Consider the following 25200-nt stretch of genomic DNA (forward strand, 5'->3'; position numbering starts at 1 on the left):
TCAGCTTAGGAGACACTTTCTTAAATTCCTCCACAGCCATGGACTCAGAGAGATGCTGAGAGCTCCTTGATCAGAGCTCTCTGAAACTGGGTTAAACGAGCCAGGGAGTTTAACGACCTCAATGCAAAGGTGGCTGAGGCGTAAAAGTGCTTCCCAATCCAATCCAATGTTCTAGACTCCTTGTTAGGCGGATGGACATTGGGAGTTTCTTCTGCCAGTTCTTTCTTGGTGGCTATCGTCACCACAATGGCATCAACAATATGACCTTTGCTCCAATGCTTTCTTTCTGCTGGAGGTACCAGGAACTGATCAGGATTCTTGGGGATGGGCTTGATGGTGTCTCGTTCCTTCAGTGCCCGACAGGAAACTATATCAATGAGGGAGTCCCTCCAGGGGAGGGTCACCCAGGTCATAGATAGGCCTGTCCTGAATGCCTCCAAGAGCACATACTCTTCAGAATAAGGAGATTGGGAAGACCACCCACCTTTTTGCTTCAAGATTTCTAGAATGCCCCCAAAAGAGACACCCTCAGGTGGGGATTGGGGGGATCCTTCCCCATCAACAAAGTCAGTGTCCTCAGGTAAGGACTCCAATGTGGAGTTAATGTGCCTCCTTTTACATGTCGTCTTCTTAGGGACTTCCTCAGTGGAGTACTCTGGGGAAGTGACAGAATAAGGGATCCCGCCTGACCAGGTAGATCTGGGAGACTGCTCAGGACGGGTTGACTCATGGCAGGATAATTGGGCTAAGGCCTCAACTCAAAGGGTGTACAGCGGCGGCTTGTGGGACATGTGGATATGGCTCTCCAACCCAGGAGAAAATCCTCTCCACTACCTGAAAAGCCAAAGGACCAGGAGAAGCCCTGTCTTTCTCCCCCAAAACCAAAGCCAAAGCCACAGAGGGAAAAACAGCAAGGATTCACCCTGGAGCTGTGGCATACAGAAGGGACCAGACCCTGAGCTCTCAGGTGCCAATGTGCTTAGGGGAAGATATGGCTCCAGCAAAGACAGAGCTGACCCCATTCCCCAGGACCTAGCACCAATACCACGGTTCCAAGACTCACTCTCAAGGGAATCAGAACAGGGCTGATCAAGGGTAAACGCGGTGTCGAGGAAGGGAACTTCCACTGCACCGAGCCTGACACATATGGTAGTCCTGAACCTTGCAACTCCGAAACCAAAGGCTGGATCGGACAAGGAGTCTTGATGGTATGGTCTGGGGAGCTTACAGATATGACTGGGGATGGAGCTGAGACTACCCCCCAACTGGATCTGGGCAGTGAGGAATCTCCTCATCATTCTGTCCATACCTGCCTCGGACCAGCTTCTAAAGGAACTGGAAGAAGCCAACAAGGGGGGTCAGGAGTCCTTAGATTTAGTAAGATGAGCCGGAGACTTAGTCAAAGCTCTCAGATCCTGAGACACTGGACCCGACATCACAGCTGACAGAGGAGGTAGTGATAATGAAATAACTTTCCCCTGGAAAACGAGGGTGCTGATGGATCTAAAGGGGTAGGCATTTTCTTTGGATCCAAAATTTTCCTAGGCTTCACTTTAGGCTCTAGAGAGTCTCTATGGGAAACAAGGAGACACCTCTTTTTTGTCTCTTTAGTAGACGAGGACAAAGTGGAAGCCAAGGAAGGGGTCTGAGCCTCCAGAGCTGATGAAGGAAGAAGACCCCTGAGAATCACTATTTCTTCTATTAGCTAACACTTGTGGATTGAAAGCAGCACAAACAGCACACACTGTTTTAAGTGGTCTGCCCAGTCCACCAACTCCCAGATACTATGATGTTCACAAAGCAGTTACTCTTTCATGTGATGCTTTGATATTTGGTCTAGCTGTAGTCATTCTAAAAGAGGGTCAGCCTGTTGTCTATGCATCAAGAACTCTTATCCAAACTGAAATGCAGTATGCTCAGATCGAGAAATAGCTTTTGGCAATTGTGTTTGCATGTTCAAAGTTCTATGATTATGTTTATGGTAGAACTTATCCAGATCGAAACAGATCACCAACCTCTAGTCACTATTTTGAGAAAGCCTATGCGTACAGCTCCAGCCAGATTGCAACGCATGACCTTGAGACTGCAAATGTATAATTTCACTCGTCTACAAGAAAGGAAAACTTCTTTATCTAGCTGATACATTGTCCAGATCACCCAGGAACACCACTGAACAGCATGAGAATGAGAACCTTGATTTTGAAGTCATGGAAGTGAGAATTTTTCTTCCACATATCTTGATGAGCTGAGAAATCACACAGCCAAAACTCCAGTTTTACAGAGGCTCAATCACTTTACTCAACAAGGATGGCTGTCAAAGCAATCTAGTTTACCTCAAGCAGTGCACCCTTATTTTCCATACAGAGGTGAAACTGTGTTGGACAATGAATCATTATGAAAGGTCTTAAAGTAATTGTTTCAAAGTCCTTGCAAAAACAGTACATTACTATCTTGCATAGTGATCACCCAAGAGCAGACACTACCAAAACAAGGGCAAGAGGTCTAGTATTTTGGCTTTTTATGTCAAGATACTGACAGAGTGCTATTATCTTGTTCTTTGTGTAATACTACTAAGTCACATCAACAGAAAGAACCAGTTTAGCTAAACCATATTCCTGAACTACCTTGGTTGACAGTAGCTACAGACATTTTCGGACTGAATGGTCAACATTATTTGGTGTTAATAGACTTTTATTCAAATCGGTTCAAGACTGACTTACTTTCTAATCTAGCATCCAATACTGTCATCACTAAGAGGAAGTGTCATTTTGCAGTCCATGGTAGTCAGCACAAAGTTATTTCTGACAATGGCACACAGTTTACAAGCCATGTGCAGTTCAAAGTGTAAAACAGTTACTAGAGAAGTCGAAACGAGACAATGGCGATGTCTTCCTGAATCTATTGAATCGTAGAGATATTCATGATAAACATCTTGGTTCACCAGTCCAGAGACTTCTGTTGAGACAAACCAGAACCAAGTTACCAATTAGTAGTCAATTGTTGGTTCAATGTGTCAAGAACAACAGGTCAGTGAAAACCAATCTGTTGAAGAAGTGTTTAACCCAAAAGTCCTACTACAGTAAGTCCAGCAAACTGCTCAATCGATTATGAGAAGGATAAGTGGTAAGGATGGAAATATCCAAAGGTTATAATCAGATTGGAGTCATGAAAAATGTTTGCTCAGAGCAGAGATAGTACATTGTGGAATCACAAGGAGTAGAGTTTATGCAGAACAGGAAACATCTGATGCTGGTGACTGAGCCTATACCACAGCTTGTGAGAAAGACTATCACATAGTGAGTTATCCAGTGTTCTAGTTCCAGAGGAAGTTCTAGAGAATATTCCTGTTCCTGTGATGAATCCAGGAGTTCCTAATAAGAGTTTTTCACCAAAGACTGTCCCTGTTGCTAAACCCAGAACCCAGTCCAGATTGTTATGTTACCAGATCTGGTTGCATCTCCAGACCATGTTATAGATACACGGCAACCTGGACATGAACATTGCGTTCGTTTCTAATGTCTACAATAATGCATGTCTAATTCCAATGTTATTTTCAAATAAGGGGAATCTTTTTAAGGAGGAGGATATAGATCTGTGTGTGTATATACTTTAAGAAGCTGTCTGAGGACTTGTACAAGTGCATAAATACTGAGCACGTGCGAGCCAGACTGCCATCTTGTAGTAAGCTGTTGAGATGTAAGCATGTTTGTAAGGTCTGTCTGTTAATCAGTTCATTTATATTTTATGATGCTGCTATCCATCCTGATGTGTTTCTATGTAATAAAGCATCTAAATGAACTACCCCGCCTGTTTATCATCTATGTTTGAGTAGGACGAGCAAAAAAAAAAGGCTTCCACGGAATCACATAGCCTCATACAGGCATATCTCCTAATGGCTATGCCTGAACTGGTTGCTTGTGAGGTGCACTAAGCCATGTGGAAGATGAGTCTCATCGATGAACTCTTTCCCTGCTGTTAGTAAGGTTTCAAGTGACAAAGCATCTAGACCTGGTACCTTAAAGTTCCCTCTTTAGTTACAACTGTCACAAGTTCTTCCTCTGTTACACAGGCTAAAAGGTTTTGTTTCTGGAATGGAGTTATCTGTGGCAACTTGAGAGCCTGTAGAAAGAGGTCTAAATGTATGCTGTATATGTGGATCATAACAGTCTCATGCATAAAGGGCTTCAAAATAGGACCCAAAGATAAAGGATTTGTTTAGGTATCTTTACAACAGTATCTGTCGAGGAGTCTAATTTTAGTAATGAGCCACCTGCCATCTGAGATCGTAGCCTACTTGATAGCGATCTATGTGACTCAGGGCAGCATGTAAAAATCTAGTGTGACAAAAGGGGATACTGCCAGCACAGCTATCTGGAATTTTGTAAGTAAGTATATGTCATCTGTGAATATCAACATGATTTATATAAGATACTTGTGTTACAAATGTATTAGAGCTGTATGTCATGTGTGCTGCTGGTACAGAAGTGTGTGTTAAAAAGGTTTTTGCAAAGTGCTGTTTGAAATGTAACCACAGTGTGCCCTGCTGGAAGAGAACAGAAATATACATGCACTACTGTAGTATTTAAATGTATACATTTTAACACTGGAAACTGGAATACAGGCGGTTAACTTCACAAAATAGCTGAAATTAAATTACTTTATGACTACTCAATAAAAGATGGTCTCTCTCAGTTTTCAATGCAGCTAGACACACAGTCTGTGCTGAGGAGCTTCCTGTACTGTCTTTAGACTGAACTAATTCCTAGTTTTGAAATGTGAAGGAATGCAATTGCTTTACGACTTCAGCATATGCCAAAGACTTGAGGTCTATGTATTTTCACAGGTAGATGCTAAATACTGCCAGATTCCAGCAGTGAGGGTCTCACCTGGGATAGAGTCAGATGACAAGAAATGAGAAGTTATGTACCTACCATAATGTTCCATGTTAGTTGTCTTCTCTCGCCTTCTTTCTTGCTTGATGGGTTCGGAGCCGATCCTCGGCTCCGACTCGGCACTTGCTAAGCTCGAGAGTCACTTTTACCAGCTCGAGGCAGCCCCATATCCCATGATGCAAGGCGGTAAGTATCCAGATCTCGTTTGGTACCTATAGGCAATAACACCTAGCATAAAAACCTTCCCAGAAGGAAAGAAAGGCAAGAGGCCTAAAGGATGGGCTATAAAAATGACCAGAACTAGCTGGTCTTATGAAGCAATCTTCCAGATAGGGAGAAAAGGTCTGTCCAGGCCTGGGGGCAGGAGGGAGGGTCGCAAGAAAGAAGGCGAGAGAAGACAACTAACATGGAACGTTAAGGTAGGTACAGAACTTCTCAATGTTAAGTTGTCAATCTCGCCTTCATTCTTGCTTGATGGGACCGCGTCCCTAGCACCTCTATCCTGGGTGGCTCAATGGAACAGACTCTTAAGAACTGTAGAGCCAAAACTGGCTCTATCCCTGGAGGCCAAATCCAATTTGTAATGAGAAACAAAGGTATGAGGAGTGGACCAAGTGGCTGCTGCACAAATAGTGTCTAAGGGGAGTCTAGCCTGAAAAGCTGTGGAAGTGGCTAAACTCCTGGTGGAATGAGTTTTTGGTTTTGAGCACAGCTGTTTTCCCCTGAGCTGATAGATTTCGGAGATGGTGGAAGAAAGCCATCTAGATAAGGTCACTTTGGAGACAGGAAGGCCTTTCTTATTTTCAGCATAAGAAATAAAGAGCTGATCGGATTTCCTGACTTGTTTTGTTCTGTCCAAATAATATCTGAGTTGGCGGTGGACATCAAGATAATGTAATTTTTGTTCCGATCTGTTGGAGTAATTAGGGAAAAACACAGGGAGATCAATAGATTGGTTCAAATTAGCTTTCGAGGCCACCTTAGGCAAAAAGGATGGATTAGTTCTCAAGGATACCCTGTCCTTGTGGAAGACCAAGTAAGGGGGATGAACAGAGACAGCATGAAGTTCTGACACTCTCCTGGCCGAGGTAATAGCAACAAGGAAGAGTGTTTTCCATGAAAGAAACTTCAGGGAACATGAAACAGCTGGCTCGAAGGGAGGGAGAATTAAGGATGTCAGCACTAGATTTAGGTCCCACTGAGGAGGAGGACTCCTGACAGGAGGTTTAAGGAGAAAAATTCCTTTTAGAAAAGCTTTACAGAGCCTGTGGGACATAATGTTGTGATCTGCAAAGCCGACATGAAAGTTCGAGATAGCAGCCAACTGAACTTTGATCGTGGAAGATGAAGAGCCCGAGTGAAAGATTTCCGCTAAGAAATCCAAAACTGCATGAACAAGGGCAGTAAAGGGATCTATATTTTTTGAATTTGCCCAACAAGAGAAGCGTTTCCACTTGCTGGTATAAATCCTTCTGGTAGAGGATTTAAGGGAAACCACTATGATATCCCTAACCGGGTTAGAGATCATAGGAAGCCTGGCTAAGGAAGGAAGTGGAGCAACCAAGCTGTGAGGTTGAGAGAAGGAATAGACTGATGCAGATGACCCAACTGGTGGATCAGAAGGTCTGGCACTGGGTCCAGATGCCACGGCTGCACCAATAGGTGATGATGGAGGAACGGAAACCAAATTTGTCGAGGCCAATAGGGAGCAATGAGAATCATTTTGGGTCTCAAAATGGTGGCTTTCTGGAGTACTTGAGGAATCAACGGAAAGGGAGGAAAGGCATAAAGAAGTCCCTGGGGCCAATCCTGGGTAAGAGCGTGTCTGGGGGGATGGCCTGGTAGTGGGAAGAGAGAAAAGAAGTCTGGGCATTTGCTGTTTTGGGGAGTAGCAAAAAGATCGCAACATGGGCGGCCCCATTCTAGGAAAATCTCCTCCACTATAGATTGTTTGAGAGACCACTCGTGAGGCATGAGAATAGCTCTGCTCAATCTGTCCGCTAAAATGTTGGTTTTCCCAGGGATATGCGTTGCTACCAGAAACCGATGAGAGGAGATCGCCCATTGCCAAAGTCTGAGAGCTTCTCAACACAAGGGGTAGGACTTGGTTCCGCCCTGTTTGTTGATATACCATACTACAGACATGTTGTCTGTGTGAACTGCAATTGTTCCCAAGGGAAGAAAGTCGTTGAGGACTTGCAACGTTAAAAGCACTGCTCTCATCTCTAGGACATTTATGTGCAGGTGGCATTCGAATGGTTGCCACGTCCCATGAACCATCCTGCCCTGATAATGACCCCCCCACCCGATCAGGGAGGCGTCCGTAGTGACTGTGGCTACCGGGGCCGGGGATACAAAGGGTCTGCCCTGATGAATCTGGGGAGAAGAAATCCACCAGGATAGGTGGTTTTTGCAAAGTTTTGTCACTAGGATTTGGTGACGCATGGGAAGTTGTTGGTAAGACCACTGGGTGAACAACATCCATTGAAGAAGACGCATGTGGAAGCGGGCCAAGGGAAGAAGGGTAATGGCCGCTGCCATGAGGCCCAACACTTTCAGGACCATTCTGGCTTGCACCTTTTTGCTGGCAAGGATGATCTGCATGTGACTTTGGATATCTAAGATTCTTTGGTCTGTGAGGGTTGCTGACATCTGAACAGTGTTTAAATTTGCGCCTATGAAAGTAATAGATTGACAGGGCAATAAGGAGGATTTTTCGTAGTTGATCGAAATTCCTAACTGAGTGCAGAGATTTAGGGTGTAATCCCTGGCTTGGAGAAGTTGATGCCTGGTGGTGGCTGAAAGGAGCCAGTCGTCGAGATACGGAAATACCTGGAATCATTGACGTCTCAGGTGAGCCGTGACCACTGCCATACATTTGGTGAACACTCTGGGGGCTGTAGTGAGACCAAAGGGCAGGGCTCTGAATTGAAAATGACTGGACCCCAGCCGAAAGCGGAGAAACCTTCTGGAGCGCCTGTGAATTGGAGCGCCTGTGAATTTTTATGTGATAGTACGCATCCTGAAGGTCTATTGAGCACATCCAGTTGTCTTTGTCCAGGAAGGGCAAAATTGATTGAAGTGTGACCATTCGAAATCTTGTCTTTCTCACAGACTTGTTGAGTCTGCTGAGATCCAATATTGGTCTCCAATCTCCCGTCTTTTTGGGGACCAAAAAGAACCTTGAGTAGATTCCGGGCTCTGAATGGTCTGTTGTAACTGGCTGAATGGCCCTTTTGTGTAGAAGCTTTGATACTTCTAACTTTGCGATTTCCCTTAGACCGGGTGGCACATCTGGAAGGGAATTTTTGTAAGTGAAAGGACTTTCCTCGAAAGGAATTTTGTAACCCTCGGATATGATCGACTGTACCCATCTGTCTTGTGAGAGGGAACGCCAGGCTTCTGGGTACAGCGATAGTCTTCCCCCGACTGCCTCCAAGGATGGACAGTCGGGCAACATCTCAGGGATGCTGGAAGGGCTTGTCAGAGAGAGGCTCTCTGCTTCCCTGGTTCTGTGGACCCCCTCTGCCTCTAGGGCGGCATCTGTTATTATTACCCACTCTGCCTCTAGGGGTAAACTGACTACGTGTGTCCGGCGTGACTCCCTGGGATTTACAGAACCACATTTTTCCACCCTTCTGACCTTTGGGGTAAGGTCTAGAGGGGGTAGAAAAACGGACCCCTACGGCAGAAAGAGTCTTGCCATCTTGCTCACACCTGGTCAATGTATCCTTCACTTGAGGGCCAAACAATGCTGACCCATCAAAGGGAGAATTCGGGAAGGACGCCTTAAAGGGATCTGCAAAATTACAGAGCCGCATCCAGGATTGACGTCTGAGAGCCACTCCTGTACCTGCGACCCTACTCGCTCCATCTGCTGCATATGAAATCAGCCGCATGGAGGAGTTAGCTATGGAATTAAGGATTCCTAGCTGAGAAGCAATCTTTTCTTGAGCCACTGCAGCCGTAGGATCCTGCACTACTTCACCTAGTTCTATAAGGATGTCCCTTTGGAGTCTGGTGAAGTGACATAAATAGTTCAGCGAACGCATGGCAAAGGTCGCTGAGGAGAACATCCGCTTGCCATACCTATCCATGGTCCTAGAATCCTTATTAGGAGGATGGACTGGTACGGAAGGATCTGCAAGTTCCTTCTTAGTGGCGGCCGCCACCACCATGGCATCAACAGGGACACCTTTTGTGAGGAATTGCTTTTCAGAAGGGGCTGTAATAAATTTAGACGGCCTCCTAGGAACTGGCTCTACAGAATCAGGAGCAGCCAAAGCCTTTCGAGCAATAACCTCCATAAGAGGGTCGAAAGGTGGAGACACCCAGGAGGTGGAGGGTCGAGATCCGAACGCCTCTAGGTATACCGACTCATCCTCGGAGGGATTTATGGAGGGTCAGTTTCCCCTCTGTTTTAGGAGTTCCAGGATGTCTGAAAAGGAGACATCCTCAGAGGGGGATCTTGGGGATCCCTCCGACTCATCTAAGTCGGTATCTGAAGTGATAGACTCAGGGGAGTCCAGGTGTTTCCTCTTACAAGTCCTCTTGCACAGAGGATCTCCTGACTGGTCAGGGGAATCCTCGGAAGAGGGGGTTCTTCCCAGTGGGGAAACCTGAGGCGGTGGATCTCTAGGTCCGGGAGCAAGAGAGTGGGAAGAGATATCGACAGGCATTGTAGAGGGAGGAGCTAAGGGAATAGACTGCTGACTGAGCCCAGTGGCCAGCACACTCTTCATCACCTCGAAGGCCCCCCTCCCAGGGAGACCCGAGAGAACCCGTTCCGAAGAAACTGGGACTCCGGGCCCACCGAAAGGGAAGGCTCCGAGGCAGATGTCAGAGCCGAGCTCACCAAGGCCGAAGCTCCAAGGGGAAGAGCGGGTCGGACAAGGGTCCGATGCCACTCACCCCCTCGGAGGAGACCAGGGAAGCCCGACCACCGAATCCCTCCAAGGAAGGTCTTGAGGAGGAGATAAGAGTAGATGCTGAAGGTGCAGAAGGAGGGGGTATCTGCCCCTCAGCCATAGCCGTAACTATTCCCGTAGACTCCAGCTCCAAACTCTGTTGTAGAGTCGAAGGAGGAACTTGAAGGGGGTGTGGACTAATAGTCGTCTGTTGAGACGGACTATGAAGCATCTGGGCCAGCGCCCATGATTTTAATAATCTGCTTACCACCCTCTCTAAATCATGGTCAGATAACCTGGAAGACCTAGATGACCGGCTCCAATGGCTCCGATCCGAAAGAAGAGGTGAGGTCGGAGCCGACAGAATCGGTTCCAAAGAGGGGGACCTGGACCTCTTCCTCGAAGGAACCATCGGAGCCGACAAACCCACTGATCCAGTCGGAGCCGATAACTTTTCGGCTCCGAGAGAAGATCTAGATGCATCGGCTCCAGCCGGAGCCGAAGTAGGTATCAGAATAGCAGTGTCGGAGCCGGTCGGCGCCGACACCGGAGCTTGGGCCACATGGTGGTCGGAGCCAGTCTGAACCGACACCAAAGTGACCATAGAAGTATCGGCACCGATAGCCATCGGTGCCGAGGATTTAGTCAAGGTCGGATCGGCTCCAGCCGGAGCCGATCTCGACTCCGACAAAGTCGGAGCCAAGGCCGAAGGCTTTGGTACAGGTCCTGGGCCTTAGTCTTGGAAGGCTTTCCCGGAGCCGATTTGGCCAGGGAGCCCTCCGGTTTAAGGAGTCCCCTTAAAATGAGCTTGTTTCTCCTTTCCTGCAGGACTCTCTGGCTAAAAGAGTGACATATTGCACAGGACTCCTGCAGGTGGAGAGGTCCCAGGCAGTATAAGCAAGAAGTGTGACCGTCTGTCAGAGACATCTTCTGACAGCACGAGTCCCACTTCTTAAAGCCTGAGACACTCTGCTCTTTGGACATAGTGGATACAGAAAAAGTACACACACAGTCCCAATCAGACAATTAAAATTAAAGTATAACCAATAAAAACCTCACACACACACACACACCCTAACGGGGGGGGGGATGGGAGGGAAAGAAGGCCTGACTAAAAAAATTAAGGAGGAAGAATAAATTTAGTCAAAAAGGGGCTTACAATTAACTAAAAATTAAAGATTTCTAAGAAAAAATAGTTTTTATCTGGAAAGGGGCTAAAAGCAGTTTAAATTTAAACACTTACCAGGAGCTGGTAAAAGGAGGACCTCATCAGCGAAGCGGCAAACGAGATCTGGATACTTACCGCCTTGCATCATGGGATATGGGGCTGCCTCGAGCTGGTAAAAGTGACTCTCGAGCTTAGCAAGTGCCGAGTCGGAGCCGAGGATCGGCTCCGGACCCATCAAGCAAGAATGAAGGCGAGACTGACAACTTAACATTGATGTTATTTTGCAAGCTATCTCAGCAGTAATATTTGAGATATTAATCTGAGAACTGAGACAGTCGATTCTGTATTCTGTCTTGGACCTGACCAGATCCCTTCACCACACACATGCCTTGCTCTGATGAAGTAAGTTTCTAGGGAACAGTACAATTCTCTTGGATATAGTCAGAAATATAGCAACGCTTAGTTTAGATATTTTTCTTTATTTATTTGAGACTGTCCTGCAATGTTGTTTTAAATATTTCATGTGATTTTGAACTCTGATTTCACTGTGAATATATACTGAGTACTTTATTGTTCTTTTATTATTAAATATATTTAAAGCTTTCATTGTGGTTTATCTGTCTAGAGTAAGTTTTGAGATTACTTGCAAATTTATTTGGTGACACTGTGTGGGCCACTCATAACAGCCTTGCTCTTGGTCAAACTACTTGGTTAAAGTAGCAGATAAGGAGTTGTCTGGTGGCAGTGATAACTATCCTATAGTCTGGGAATAAAGGGGACATAGTAGCAAACCTGTGCCAGCCTTTCCCAGGCATGTGTGTGTGCATGTAAATTAAACCTCAAAGAGTGTGTGCATCAGCTACTTGGGCAGGGACACAAAGCACTGATTGCACAGAGAGGGTGCAGGAGGTCTTCGCTTGGCCACACAGCTGAGACCTCAACACTATAGCTGTGCCAGTGGAAAGTCTTATTGGGGATCTGCAGAAGAGAGAGAGAAACCAGCCTCGGACTGACTATGGTCTCTGTGTGCTCTTAAGGGAAATTGCACTTGATGCAGAGAGCTGCATCTGGAAATACTGTGTGTGTACCAGTCATCCTCCCAGTGTACGTCCCCCACTGTTGCCAGTGGTGAGGAGTGAGGCACCATTATTACTAGCCCAGTGGAGGGTTGGCACATCTTTAAAGTTGTTAGCAGGTTTTACACTCAACATTCAGAAAAATATTTCAGTTATTGTGACTGGAGATATTTCATTACTGCCTCCTTGTCTGTCCCTAAGATCTAAGGTCTGTAATTCTTCCAATCTTTTCTACAAATCTTGTACCTGTTTATTCTGATCTCTTTTTTTCTGAAATAAATATAACTTATCTTTTCTACCATCTCACTTTACATAACATCCCATAGCTGCAAGACAACTGAGTTATTCACTTTCAGGTCAGAGTGTATCAAAGCATATTTGCTGGCTCAACCATTTAAAATTATCCTATATATTACTTTTCTCTCTCTCTCTCTTTATAAATATACATATATAAAATGTGTGTGTGTGTGTGTGTGTGTGTGTGTGTATATATATATATATATATATATATATATATATATATATATATATATATTCCATATTTCCCCGAAAATAAGACCAGGTCTTTTACTCCTTCCCCCGCCAAAATACGCATTAGGGCTTATTATCAGGGGATGCCTTATTTATCCACACCATCCAACAATCTACCTTTATTCACTTATTCATGTACAAAAATCAACATTAATGAACACAAATCAACATTTATTCATGTACAAAAATTGATATTTATTCATGAACACAAATTGACATTTATTTTGTACTTTTCTGTTATTGGACAACAGTTCTAAGTAACACGTTAAAACAGTTGTGTGAGAATTCTAAATAAACAGTGCACCAAACATTTCAACTTCAGAATATCTGCACTTTGGCTTTCACAGTTATTCAAATACAGTCATGTCATCATCTTCTGTAACATTGTCATAAGCGTCCAACCCCTGAATTTCGACCTAAATTTCTTGTGATGCCATTTCCTGTGGAACTATTGGCCCAATCTGTCATGCCTAGCAATAGAGCTCTCCTTAAATGAGCACTGCTTGAACAAGTAGCCTGCTCGTATTGCATTGGCAACACAGCTGTCAGTAATTATATCCCATGAATTTTTCACCCAAGTCACGACCTCTTGCAGGCTAGGCTTCACAGTTTCCATGCTGATTTCTCTCCATTTTATTTTCAATGTAGTCATTGAGTTCCATGCACAAATGGTCCTTGAATGGCTTGTTTATTGCAATATCAAGAGTCTGGAGATAGACAGTTATTCCTGCGGGAATCATTATTTGATCTATTCTTCTCTGTGCAAGGGATTTCTTCATTTCATTAGCGCGGTGAGCGCTGGCTGAATCCCAGACTAGAAGACCTGTTTTGCCACCTCACAAAAAGTACAGTTTTGTACCTACCATAAATGTAGATGTCTGATAGATATGCAACTGCAGTCATAACATATGGGTTGTCCTGCCTCAGGCAGCCCTCGGTCGGCCGGATTCCAAAGTCTGGGTCCGACGTCGGCTGATGTTGCATTTCTCTCCGACGTCAGAGCGGCTGGAGTACATAAGCATCAGCCGACGCCATCTTCTTCAGTGTTTCTTGCCCCAGATGCCAGGTGCCCTCCAAGGAAGGCTGTAATCAAATTGGGAGACAATAATAGGTTTCCATACAAATAAATAAGCAATAAACAGATACACCATAACAGATATCCCCAGCTAAGGAGAACAGGGATAATAGTGGACCCAAGGCATAGAGGGGAAGGAGGGAGGGAAAACCCGACTGCAGATGCATATCTATCGGACATCTACATTTATGGTAGGTACAAAACTGTACTATGTCCTTCAAGAATGCAACTGCAGTCATAACATATGGGTTGAATACCATAGCTTAGCTGGGGGAGGTGGTATGCTCTAAGAAAGGGATGGTGTAGCTATCAATCCCTGCAGGACTGCCGAAGCAAAGCCTGCTCTGGATCTGGAATATAAAGGGAGATTGTAGTGTTTGGAAAATGTATGCAAGGAGCTCCATGTAGCAGCTTCTAGAATGTCTTTTGTAGGCACCCCTCTTAAGAATGCTGTAGAGGTGGCTGTAGCTCTGGTGGAGTGTGGTCTGACATTGGCTGGCACACACTTTCCATGAAAGGAATAGCAGAATTTGATGCAATGTCCAATCCATTTTGAAATTGTCTGTTTGGAAATTGCTTTTCCTTGTACTCCAGGGGCGTAAGCTACAAAAAACTGATCAGACTTCCTACTGGTCTTGGTTCTGTCTAGGTAGTAGCGAAGTTGCCTGTGTATGTCCAAGGTATGTAACGGTCTTTCCCCTTTGTTCTCAGGAATGGGAAAGAAAGTAGGCAGGTGAACTGCTTGATTTAAAGCAACCCTAGATACCACTTTTGGTAGAAAGGTAGGGTTGGTTCGTAAGGAGACCCTGTCTCTGTGAAAAGTTATGAACAGTGGTATTGCCATTAGGGCCTGTAATTCCGAAACCCTTCTTGCTGAGGTAATGGCCAGCAGGAAAGCTGTCTTCCAGGAAAGAAATTGTAAATCCACAGAAGCTGCTGGCTCGAATGGAGGTAGAGTCAATTTTTCTAGGACAAAATTGTGATCTCAAGCTGGTACTGGTGCCTTTCTTGGGGGCTTTATATTCTTGATTCCTCTAAGAAATTGCCTTAACAAAGGATGTGAAAATACAGGTGGATCAGTGTTGTACCTAGCTGAGATAGCTGAAGCATGTATTTTTATGGAAGAGTATGAAAGTCCGTTATGTAGCATATCTGCCAAGTATTCCAGAATGAGTGGAATGCTCAAAAGTGATGCATCATGACCCTTGTTGGTATTCCAAATGCTGAATCTCTTCCATTTGGCTGAGTAAGCCTTTCTGGTGGATGGTCTGCGGGCTTCTGTTAGTATCCGCTGGACTTCCTTGGAGAGAGGTAAATTGAGGTTATTTATGGGATCTCCCAAGCTGTTAGCTGTAGCGTCTGGATGTTGGGATGAACTGTCCTGAAGTTGTGTTGAGTCAAAAGTTGGGGCCATTGAGGAAGGGCCCACATTTTGTTGTGACATATGCTCCGTAGTAGTGGGTACCAGTGTTGTCTTGGCCAGTCTGGAGCTATTAAGATCCCCTTCGGCTGCTCTGCTTTGATCTTTAGTAACACTGTGGTCATCGGTGTCAGAGGTGGAAATGCATAGATTGTTAGGGAGCTCCAGTTGAATGAGAGAGCATCTATTTTCCATGCTTGTGGATGATATGTCCTTGAGCAGAACTTTTGTAGGTGATGATTGAGGTGGGAGGCAAATAAGTCTACGTCCGGCCTGCCCCATGTCGAGGTGAGTCGTATGAAAATGTCTGGATGTAACCTCCATTCGTGGGGGTCTAGGAAATTCCTGCTTCGACTGTCCGCCAGAACATTGTCTTTGCCTGGAACAAACTGGGATTGTAGCTGTATGTTTAAACTCAGTGATTTTTCCCAAAGATTCATTGTCAGTCTGCAAAGGGGATAAGAATGAGTGCCCCCCTGCTTGTTTATGTACCACATCACAGTGGTGTTGTCTGTCCGTATTAGTAGGTGGCCTTGTTGAAGTTGTTGTCCGAAGGCCTCGATGGCATGCATTACTGCCAGCATTTCTTTTTGGTTGATATGCAGATGTGTTTCGACCATTGTCCTTGAATACATCTGCCCTCCAAGTGCGCCCCCCATCCAAGGTCTGAGGCGTCTGTGGTCATGGTCTGTGTTATCTGAGGTTTTTTGAATGACATACCTGTGTTTGACTGGCTTACTGTGGCCCACCATAGAAATTCCTTTTGAAGACATGGAATGAGTGGTAAAGTTCCTTCTAGGTTGTTGTTGTTGTGTTGGGACCATAAGCTTTTTAGGTACCATTGAAGCTTTCTCGTGTAGTCTTGCTAGTGGAACCAGGAGAATGCAGGATGCCATGTAACCCAGGGCCTGTAGGAATCTCCTTGCAGTCATCTGGGTGAGTTTTGCTAGACTTTTGAAGTAATGAGTTAACTTCTTTTGCTTGTCTTCTGTCAGGTAAGCCATTTGAGAGGCTGTGTCTAGTTTGGCTCCTAAGAAGGTTATTTGCTGGGATGGTTGAAGTCTTGACTTTTGAAAGTTGACTGTGTATCCCAGAGCCTGTAGCAAGTGTATGACATAATTCAAGTTTTTTGTCAAGGTTAGTTTGTTGTCCGCTTGAATGAGGCAATCGTCCAGGTACGGGTAGATTTGAATCCCCTGGAGCCTGCAATGAGCAATTACTGATGCCAGGCATTACTCTGGGCGCAGTAGATAAGCCAAATGGCAATGCTGAGAATTGATAATGCTCTGGCCCTGCAAGAAATCTGAGGTATCTTCTGCAACTGTGTCTGATAGGGACATGCAGGTATGCCTCCTTGAGGTCCAGAGTAATCAGCCAAGACCCCTTGCCCAGCATGGGAAGGAGTTGCTGTAGAGTCAGCATTTTGAACTTTGGTACTATGAGAAAAGTGTTTAAAGTGGACAAATCCAGTATTGGTCTCCATTGAGTTTCTTTTCTTGGAACAAGGAACAGTCTTGAATAAAATCCTGACCTTGTTCTTGTAGTGGAACTTTTCTATTGCTTTGATCTGAGCAAGCAGAGAAATTTGCTTGATAGCCTCTGTCCTCTGATTTTGTGGAAGGTTTGGCATGCCCTGTTTTCTTGGCAAGGTATGAAAATGGAACCTGTAACCGTGGTCTATAATGTCCAAAATCCATTTGTCTTTTGTCAGTTTGTGCCAATTGTTTGAAAACAAAGATAATTTTCCACCCAAGGGAGCTTCTGTTTGCTCCTTGGTAAGCGGAACTAGAGGAAAGTCATTGAGATTGTCCCTGCGGGGCAGGAGAAACCCCTGTGTCACCTCTTTGGTTTGCTGGTTGCCACTGTCGTCCCCTGTAGGATCCTCTATATTGCCCTCTTCCTCGGGCACGCCTGTTTTTGCCCCTTCGAAATCTTTCAGGATTAGGAAAGGACCAATTTTTAGAAGGCCAGTTCCTGCTGAATCTGGGGGGCTGAACCTGGAGGAAATCTTTGACTGTCTGAACTGACTTGGCTTTTTCCTCAATGGACTTCTTGAACACATCTTTAGCATTAGCACCGAAGAGCTTGTTCTTTTCCAAGGGTGCATCAAGAAGTTTTGCCTTAACATGATCTGGTAAAGGTTGTTCTTTTAACCATGCATGTCTACGAATGACCGCCCCTGTCATAGCTGCCCTACATGAAGCTTCCAATGCATCATATCCACACTGTAGAAAGTGATTGCTAACCTGCTGAGAATTATGAACAGCCTCTTGCAAAGACTTCCTATCTAAAGGTTCAGGAGAGGCCAATTTTTTCTGTAAATCATCTAACAGGAAATCCTGATATTGAAACATGTGAAAGAGACAATTGAGAGCTCTCACAGATAAAGTAGTGGAGGTGTAAACCTTCTTCCCCCATCTCTCCAAGGACCTTGCTTCCCTGTCAGAAGGTAAAGGATTTTTGGAGGTGGTAGCTGAAACCCCTTTAGGTCCCTGGGAAATAGTTTCTAAATGAACAGCATGGGCCCTAAAGAAATGAGAATGGGTTTGTGGGACACTATAGTATCTGTCAGGCTTGACAGGAGCAGGGGGAAGAGTATCAGGGGTAACACTGGAGTCAGAGTACAGATCATCCAAAACATCAAGCACAGGAGGTATAGCTAAGTGTCTGTGCTGGGGTTTTTTAAGGAATGTTCGAAGGCGCTTTCTGGAATCAGAATATTCCTGGCCTTGCCACTGAAAATGCTCCCTCATGGAATGCAGAACTTCCCCAAAAGAAATATCCTCAGGAGGAGAGGCCGAGGGAATGGAGTCCTCTGCATCTGAATCCTCATAGGTCTTGAAGGGCTCTTCCTGGCTTTCGGAGTGAACAGAGTCCTCAGAATCTTCATCTGAAGGAAGAGGGTCAGAGGGTTCAACCCTGGGCCTCTTATCAGGAGCAGGCTGGGATCCTCTCTCAGGATGGGCCTGGGAACCTCTGATCAGGGAAATTAAATCTGCGGCCAAAGACATGATTTGAGTGTCAGGAGTGGGCTGAGGTAAGGTTTTAGCAGTAAGATGCTTGGTCTTGCTGGCTGCCTTAGCCCGTGTGTAGGCCTTGATAGACATGGACATGGGAGGCCTAGCCGCTCCACGTGCAGGAGTGACCTTATCAACAGCAATGGTCTCGGGCATCTCCTCGGTTTCAGTATCCGGAGGAAAATTAATAACTGGCGGAGTGGCCTCCGGTATCGGTAATGCGGTGTCTTCGGTTCGAAGCGGTGGAATAACTGCCTCAGAAGGAACCGGGGCACTTGCGTTAAGTTTTGGTGTGGTGTCGGTGGAAGACGCGGGCTGAGGATGTCGGTCCCGGTCTTTTCGTTTCTTAGGAGTATGCGTTGTCGGTTGTTCTGACGGCATTGTGTAATCAAATTTTTCGCCGAAAAAGTCTTCAGCGAACTCCGCCCGGCGCCTGAGAGTGCGCTTGTTGAAGCGAGCACAGGCGGCACAGGCCGAGACGCCGTGGTCTGGGCCAAGGCAAGGGAGGCAGTAAGAATGGAAATCCTTATGAGGTATTTGTTTACCACAAGACAAACAATTATTTACTTTTTCAGTAATTTCTGACATCGGCTGAGGCAAGAAAAGGTCCGCAACGGGGTACTTAGCTTTTTTGATGACTTCGGTTTCGAAGAATACAGGAGCTGACCGACCGGCACTTGCGAACTGCTTCTGCTTCGGGCACCGCGCGGCAAGAAAGACAGAAGAAGATGGCGTCGGCTGATGCTTATGTACTCCAGCCGCTCTGACGTCGGAGAGAAATGCGACATCAGCCGACGTCGGACCCAGACTTTGGAATCCGGCCGACCGAGGGCTGCCTGAGGCAGGACAACCCATATGTTATGACTGCAGTTGCATTCTTGAAGGACATCAAGTGGCAGCATTACATCGACCCACTTCCTTATAGCTGCTTGTGTGCACCAGGCTTTTTCGGTTTCAAGAATGTAAATGCCTGAAACACATTCAGTCTTATTTTTCTGACCCTTACTAATGATTAGAGGTGTGATTTTCTTTCCATCTACATGAATTGCCAAAATACAGGTAACACGTGCACTCTCGTAACCAGCGGAGGGAATGTAGATTGATCAGGTAGCCCTCTGATCAATTGTTGTTTGAGATCGTTGGCCCATAAACACTGCAGTTTCATCCAAAGCAATCATGTTGGGGAGTTTGTTTTTAGAAAAGTCAATGCCATCAACAAAGGACTTGAACGCCAAGTGCACGTTTAATAACTTCAGTATCTTCCAGCTTGAACAGTGTTGTTGATCTTCTTAGAGACAGTACATATCACTGAAGGAAGCCATCCACCCAATGTTGTGATGTTTTGAATTTTTCTAGGGCTATTTCTAACTGTGGTGCCATTGCAAAGGCAAAAGCTTGGATATCAGCCCTGAGCACAACCAAAGCCTTTGCTCTCCTGTTAGAAATCCACTCACAGATTATGTCTTCCAGCTCAGGAAATAATGGTTTTCAACCTGATCCATACATACACTTCTTAACACCTCCCTCTTCGGCCTGTTGACTGAGGTTATCGTACACTCCCACTCCACACCATTTTCAGACCATTTGAAGATCTAACTTTTTCTCTTTGCAGAAAGCGTCAGATTCTTTTCCCCAGGAGTCTGCCACGATTTCTTTCTTGTACTCGACGGAATAGCTCTTTCTTTTTGCACTCATTTTGTCTGGGGGGGGGGTTAATTTGAAGACTTACGAGACCCAAGTGGCAACACAAAATGGCACTGTTTACAAAGAGAAGGCACAACCACGCACTATCATGTGCGTGTGCTTTATGCACGTTGTCTGTACTTTGACCGATCAAAATATGCCTGCCAGTGTTTATGGGCCAAGGATTTCAACCATCAAGTGTGAGTGATGGTTAGGGTTACAGTAAGAATTGTGGAGGACTCCCAGGCACAGAATCTTACAACTTTCTGCAAAAAGAAGTTGGGTGTCCGAATGGTCCGAAAATGGTGAGCAGAGCACGATAACCTCTGTCAACAGAAGGCATGCTGTAATGGTTTCTGCTCAGTTTTAATAGAGAAGGTTAGGTCAGCACGATCAAAAAAAAATCTGGTACCCATGTCTTCTTCTCATAACAGATATCTGTGTTCCGCAAACACCAACATTTTGCCTATTGTAGAGAAAGTGTGGTATCTATATGAGTAGCATGCATATGCCCAGTTTACCTCTAGAGCTTTTCTTCATTATATCTATAAATCGTACTGATCAAAAATACTTCGCAAGAAATCTTCCCAGGGCAGGCATGTTAGCTACTTTAGGACCTGAATGGACGTTGTCCCCTTCAAAAACAGTGTTCCAGTCCCCTGCAAATACAGTCATGCCTTCCCTGAAAGCCATTAGATCTCTAGGGACATCTTCGCCAATTTAGTACCTGGAGGAATGTATACATTGATTAATGTAATCTTTAATGGACGTGGCCATCCTTTACATGCAATATACCTGCCCTGCCTTATCTCATACCTACACCTCCAGAGTAAATGGGATCTTTTGATTAAGAATACAACCATAGTTCGCTTTCCACCTTGGTAAGAAGTCCCAATCACAAAGTGAAAACCTAACCTAGATAACTCTACATGTTCATCTCCTGACAGGTGTGTTTCTTGAAATATAATTATTGCTTGGGCCTAATGTTTAGGCAAGCAAAATCTTAGACTTCTTTACAGGGAATTCAAGCCAAAGACATTCCAGGAAAACATTTAAATGCCATTATTGTCTAAAAGATAAATTGCCAGATAAAATATTTCCGCCCACCTTGAATGAAGAGTCATCTTACGATTCCTGGAGATGAATCGCTCCCAGACACTACACACAGAGTGTCCATCGCTAATGGACATTTTATAACTGCACCTAGAGCATTTCTTGAAGCCTGAGGGCTTATGCTCCTTAGTATCTTTGGACATAAGTTAACCAACAATTAACCACTGAAAAAAATCGACCAATGGTCAAACAGTCACAAAGTGGGAAAAAGCCTACAACAGACAGAATACCACAAGATCTCCAAGTTAAACGATCCTCAGACACAAACACAAGTGGGGGAGGACTAATTCCTCTAATTTAAACGGTTTTAGTCCCGGGAAACTTTTAGAACACAAGGAAAGCAAGGGGACAGACTAGGTCCTCTAATGAAGTGGGCCTAGCCCGTTGGAAACAGCTAGTGGGAAACCGCAGAATAAACAATCAATAAACACAACTTTTCCACAATACAGACAAGAACACACACAATGGCTATTAAAATAGCTTTTTTGCAAAAAACTTCTCTGATAAAGAAGAAAAAGGGTACTTAGCCACAGCCAAGAGTGAGACCACGTCCGAGCTACACGAGTGGCATCTGGGGATAGAGAGCAGTGCAGCATGGGATACCATCTTAGCCCAGCCAATAGAAAGACTTTGAGCTAAAAAAGTATGGCCGAGGAACCCACAGGTAAGAATGTAAGCGAGATTGGACTACATAACATGATAAATTGCCAGATAAAATATTTCCGCCCACCTTGAATGAAGTGTCATCTTACAGTAGTAGTTCAAAAATAGGAAAAACAGCATCCAAAGGCATAACACTACAATTATTTGTATATACATTATGGGGGAAAAATCCAACATGCCTAACAATGACTAAACTACTCGAGGTTAGTAAACTATTTACAAGATACCAAGTGACATCCAAACAGGAGACCATTTGTCTATATTAGGAGGGTAGCAAAAAAGAGGTGCCTTCTGAAGATCAGACATCCAGTAATCCTATATGGAATGACAAAATATACAGAGTTAACTCTTAAAGAAAAAAATGACTGTGCAATCAGACAGGGGTCAATGAAATCTAATACAGTTGTGATCTGTGTACATAACTGCACACAGAAAATAAATGGCAGGTATGTCTTAACATTCTACTTCGACTATAAAAGTATGTCTAAAAACCTTCATTTTCGGAAACTGGAAACAAGCAAGGGGATTAAGCAAGTCACTCTCTGGTTTTCATCTTATCGTTAAACCCTGGGAAAAGCAGACGCTTGTTTCTCTTTGGTTCCCTGTCACTCCTTTTGGGAGTGTAGACAAATCCTTTGCAGTAAATGCTGTGACTCTATATTTAACTCTTTGGCAATAGACTGCAATCAGGATTTGGCTTCCTCTGCATCTAAAAACATTACTTGGCCCAGCAAACAAGCCTAAGTTCAATTCTTAGCTAAATGGATAGCTGGCAGGAAGGCATTACAATGAGCCCAAGTCTTTGCACTAAACACAGTACCCTTAAGATGTCCACTGTAATAATTTTTCCTGAGGACCAAAGTACTTTCCTTATTCTTCCTTTCAAATGAAATGAAGCAGATCTTACCAAAATATTTTGACCACAGTCTTTCTTTGGGGGTTTGAAAGATGTACTCTGTGGGGTCACTCCATGTGGAGTTGCTCCATGAGAATGCCTGACCATTCAGAAATCTTCTGTCACATATAAGCAGTCCAATCACTCCCCTCAATATATTCCTTTAACTTAGTGAAAAGCAAGTGGTTTAGTCTAGCACTATAATCAATGTTGTGACACTCAAGCTCCAGCAACTTAATTGTGGCTTTCGAGGTAGAGGTCCTGCCCAGCATATTTACAGAAGTACAGGTGTGCTCCTGCAATTGATTAGAGTGAAGCAAGTGTTTTCAATCTCATTGCACCTTGCTTCATTTTGCTTAGTAAGATCCGATAATTGTCACCTGATTTATTTAATTCTGAAGGCGTTACACTGTTCTATTGTCATAGCAGAAAAGATCAGCTCAGATCTAAACAAGCAGGAGGCCTAAGTTGTTATAACTACGGGAGTAGGAGCACTGTGGAGTTCTTGGTAAGCTTCCAACTTTTTTTTACTCATCCATACCAAAATATAAACACTTGTAGAGAATCACAGAGAGGTTTATAACTGAATTCTGGCCAAAAATAGGAGGTAAAGTGAGAATTGTTCTGCAAAATCAGGGATAGCATAGAGGTACAATTTAAGAGTGCCTATTAACACCGTTGCTGTTTTTTTTTCTGTTGCTTAGTATTTTACATTCAGACTTGCTGTTTAATTTCATGTTTTGTGAATGGATGTCTTGTAGCTGGCAGAATATTCATGGTCATATTTTCAGTTCATTTGATAAATCACTTTTGCAACATATTTCTTCAGAAAGTTAAGTGAACTGTTCCTGCTTCTGAAGTTAATGTATGATGACTATGAAATTAAAAAAAAAAGTCATATCACTCCTGACCATACAAGTAAAACTAGAGGGAATCGTACGCTTAAGACATGTTAATACTGCACAGTCAATAACTCTACAGCAACCATCTGAAATGTGAACTAAATACAAACAAGAAAAAAAAAATCTGCCAACCAGCCATATCAATGCCAACTGAGTGTGCCTCATGCTAACAATGTAATGCCATCAGCACATATTAGCAAACAGAGAGACAAACTACATTAAATTTTGTGCAGACACTTGGAAGTAAAAAAAAAAAAGGAACCAGGCTAAGAAAATGCGATTCCAGAGATACAGCTGTATTATGGTCTGTCCAGTTTACAACAATTTAATAACAATAAAACCTGCAAATGAAAATACTGGCAAGGATATCAACTTGAGGCCAGAGAAGATTTCTGTAGTGCTGAAAGATGCATAATCTGCAAATATTCTTTAAATGATGTGCATCACCTTCTACACACTGTAAAAGAAAAGCTACTGTTGTAGACTTCAAACATCAAATCAGCTAGCCTTTAAGTCATCTCACCTGTGCCTCTGTCTCGGAGAAGATGCCATCTCCATCCTGATCAAGTTCTGAATGGGAAATAATTTCAGACAAAGAAACCCTAAAAATAAAAAATATATAACTTAATTCTGTATTTCCATGAATATGTACACTTAATTCACATAAAGGCAAATGATTTATTGTCTCTGTTTTACCAAATCTGGAAACATTTTTCACCAATATGCTTCTAACGGGGTTAGACAATTCATCTACAAAATCCCTTTGATTCTGCTCTGTTGGAATCATAGAAGTGAAATGCCACTAGCTCTCATTTGGGACTTGAACCCAAGATCTCCAGCATACTAAGCCAGTGTCACTGTCACTGGGCCAACAAGAAACTCTGACATTGCATTTTTCTCTTTACACCCCTACCCTTTCAGTTACGACCCACCCCCTCCCAGCATGGTGATTAAGATCAAACAAAGTGTGCGGGCTGCACACGCTCACTCTCTGGCAGCAGTATGACACTGCAACAGCATCCTCATCAGTCTTGGATGTGGGTCAGACAGAGCTGGGGAGGCAAAGGAGGGAAGTCCAGTAGGCCCAGTGAACAAGGAAAAGAGCTGGTGACAGCTGATGGCAAACTGTAGGAAGTTAAAAAAAATTGTCATCTTCCTCTTCAGGTTAGATATGTATCCACTGCAACGTATGCTGTGATGTCAAGCACTGACTATATAAATGTGTTAATTCCCTGTGACTACCTGCTCAGCACTATTCACCAGAGGTCAACTTGCTTCAAATGAAGCAACTATGCAAATCTGCGTCATCCCCTTACTATCAACTGATATATGAAATATATACTTATCTGACTCTGAACTCAAAGCCAAGTCAGATTGGAAGACCCTTACCCACAGAAGGAGAGAAACGATGCCTGTGAACTGTCAAATAGGTTTCTCTTCATAGGCCAAAAACACAGTACAAACCGCTTTTGACATATTTCATATCAACGACCTTCCTTGATGGGTCCCATAGGATGAGCAGAATTACAAATAGTAAACCACTTGGGGGAAGAATACAGCTCAAAAAGGGCAAAAAAATGTATCCAGAAACTAAGACCCTACATAACTGTAAAGCATGCCCCCAGAGGAACACAAGTACATAACCGCAGAACACAACAACTGGGCCCCCCCCCCCAAATGAGGATAAGTGCTGGAGGAAACTCTCCTTCCCAGTGGGGAGTGAACCAAGGGATATGACAAAGGTCCATCACACCTTCAACCAACCACCAAGAGAAGGGGCAAATACTCCACCAAGCAGAACATAAGCCACATGTCAGGAGAAAAACTCCTTTGTTTCCAACAACCTAAGCTTACTGGA

General features: G+C 44.3%; 1 protein-coding gene across 1 annotated transcript in view; it reads right to left on the reverse strand.

Moving 5' to 3' along the window:
* Nucleotides 1-23939, reverse strand: part of LOC122813583 (glucosidase 2 subunit beta-like) — a 1646077-nt gene extending 1622138 nt beyond the window's left edge. The window contains exon 1 of the mRNA XM_044085989.1: nucleotides 23866-23939. The gene's annotated coding sequence lies outside the window, so the exon portion shown is untranslated. The remainder of the gene's footprint in view (nucleotides 1-23865) is intronic.
* Between the last annotated feature and the right edge of the window lie 1261 nt (nucleotides 23940-25200).

The sequence above is a fragment of the Protopterus annectens genome, chromosome 10.part0 (genome assembly GCF_019279795.1).
Source record: "Protopterus annectens isolate FY-2018-M chromosome 10.part0, PAN1.0, whole genome shotgun sequence".
NCBI lineage: Eukaryota > Metazoa > Chordata > Ceratodontiformes > Protopteridae > Protopterus > Protopterus annectens.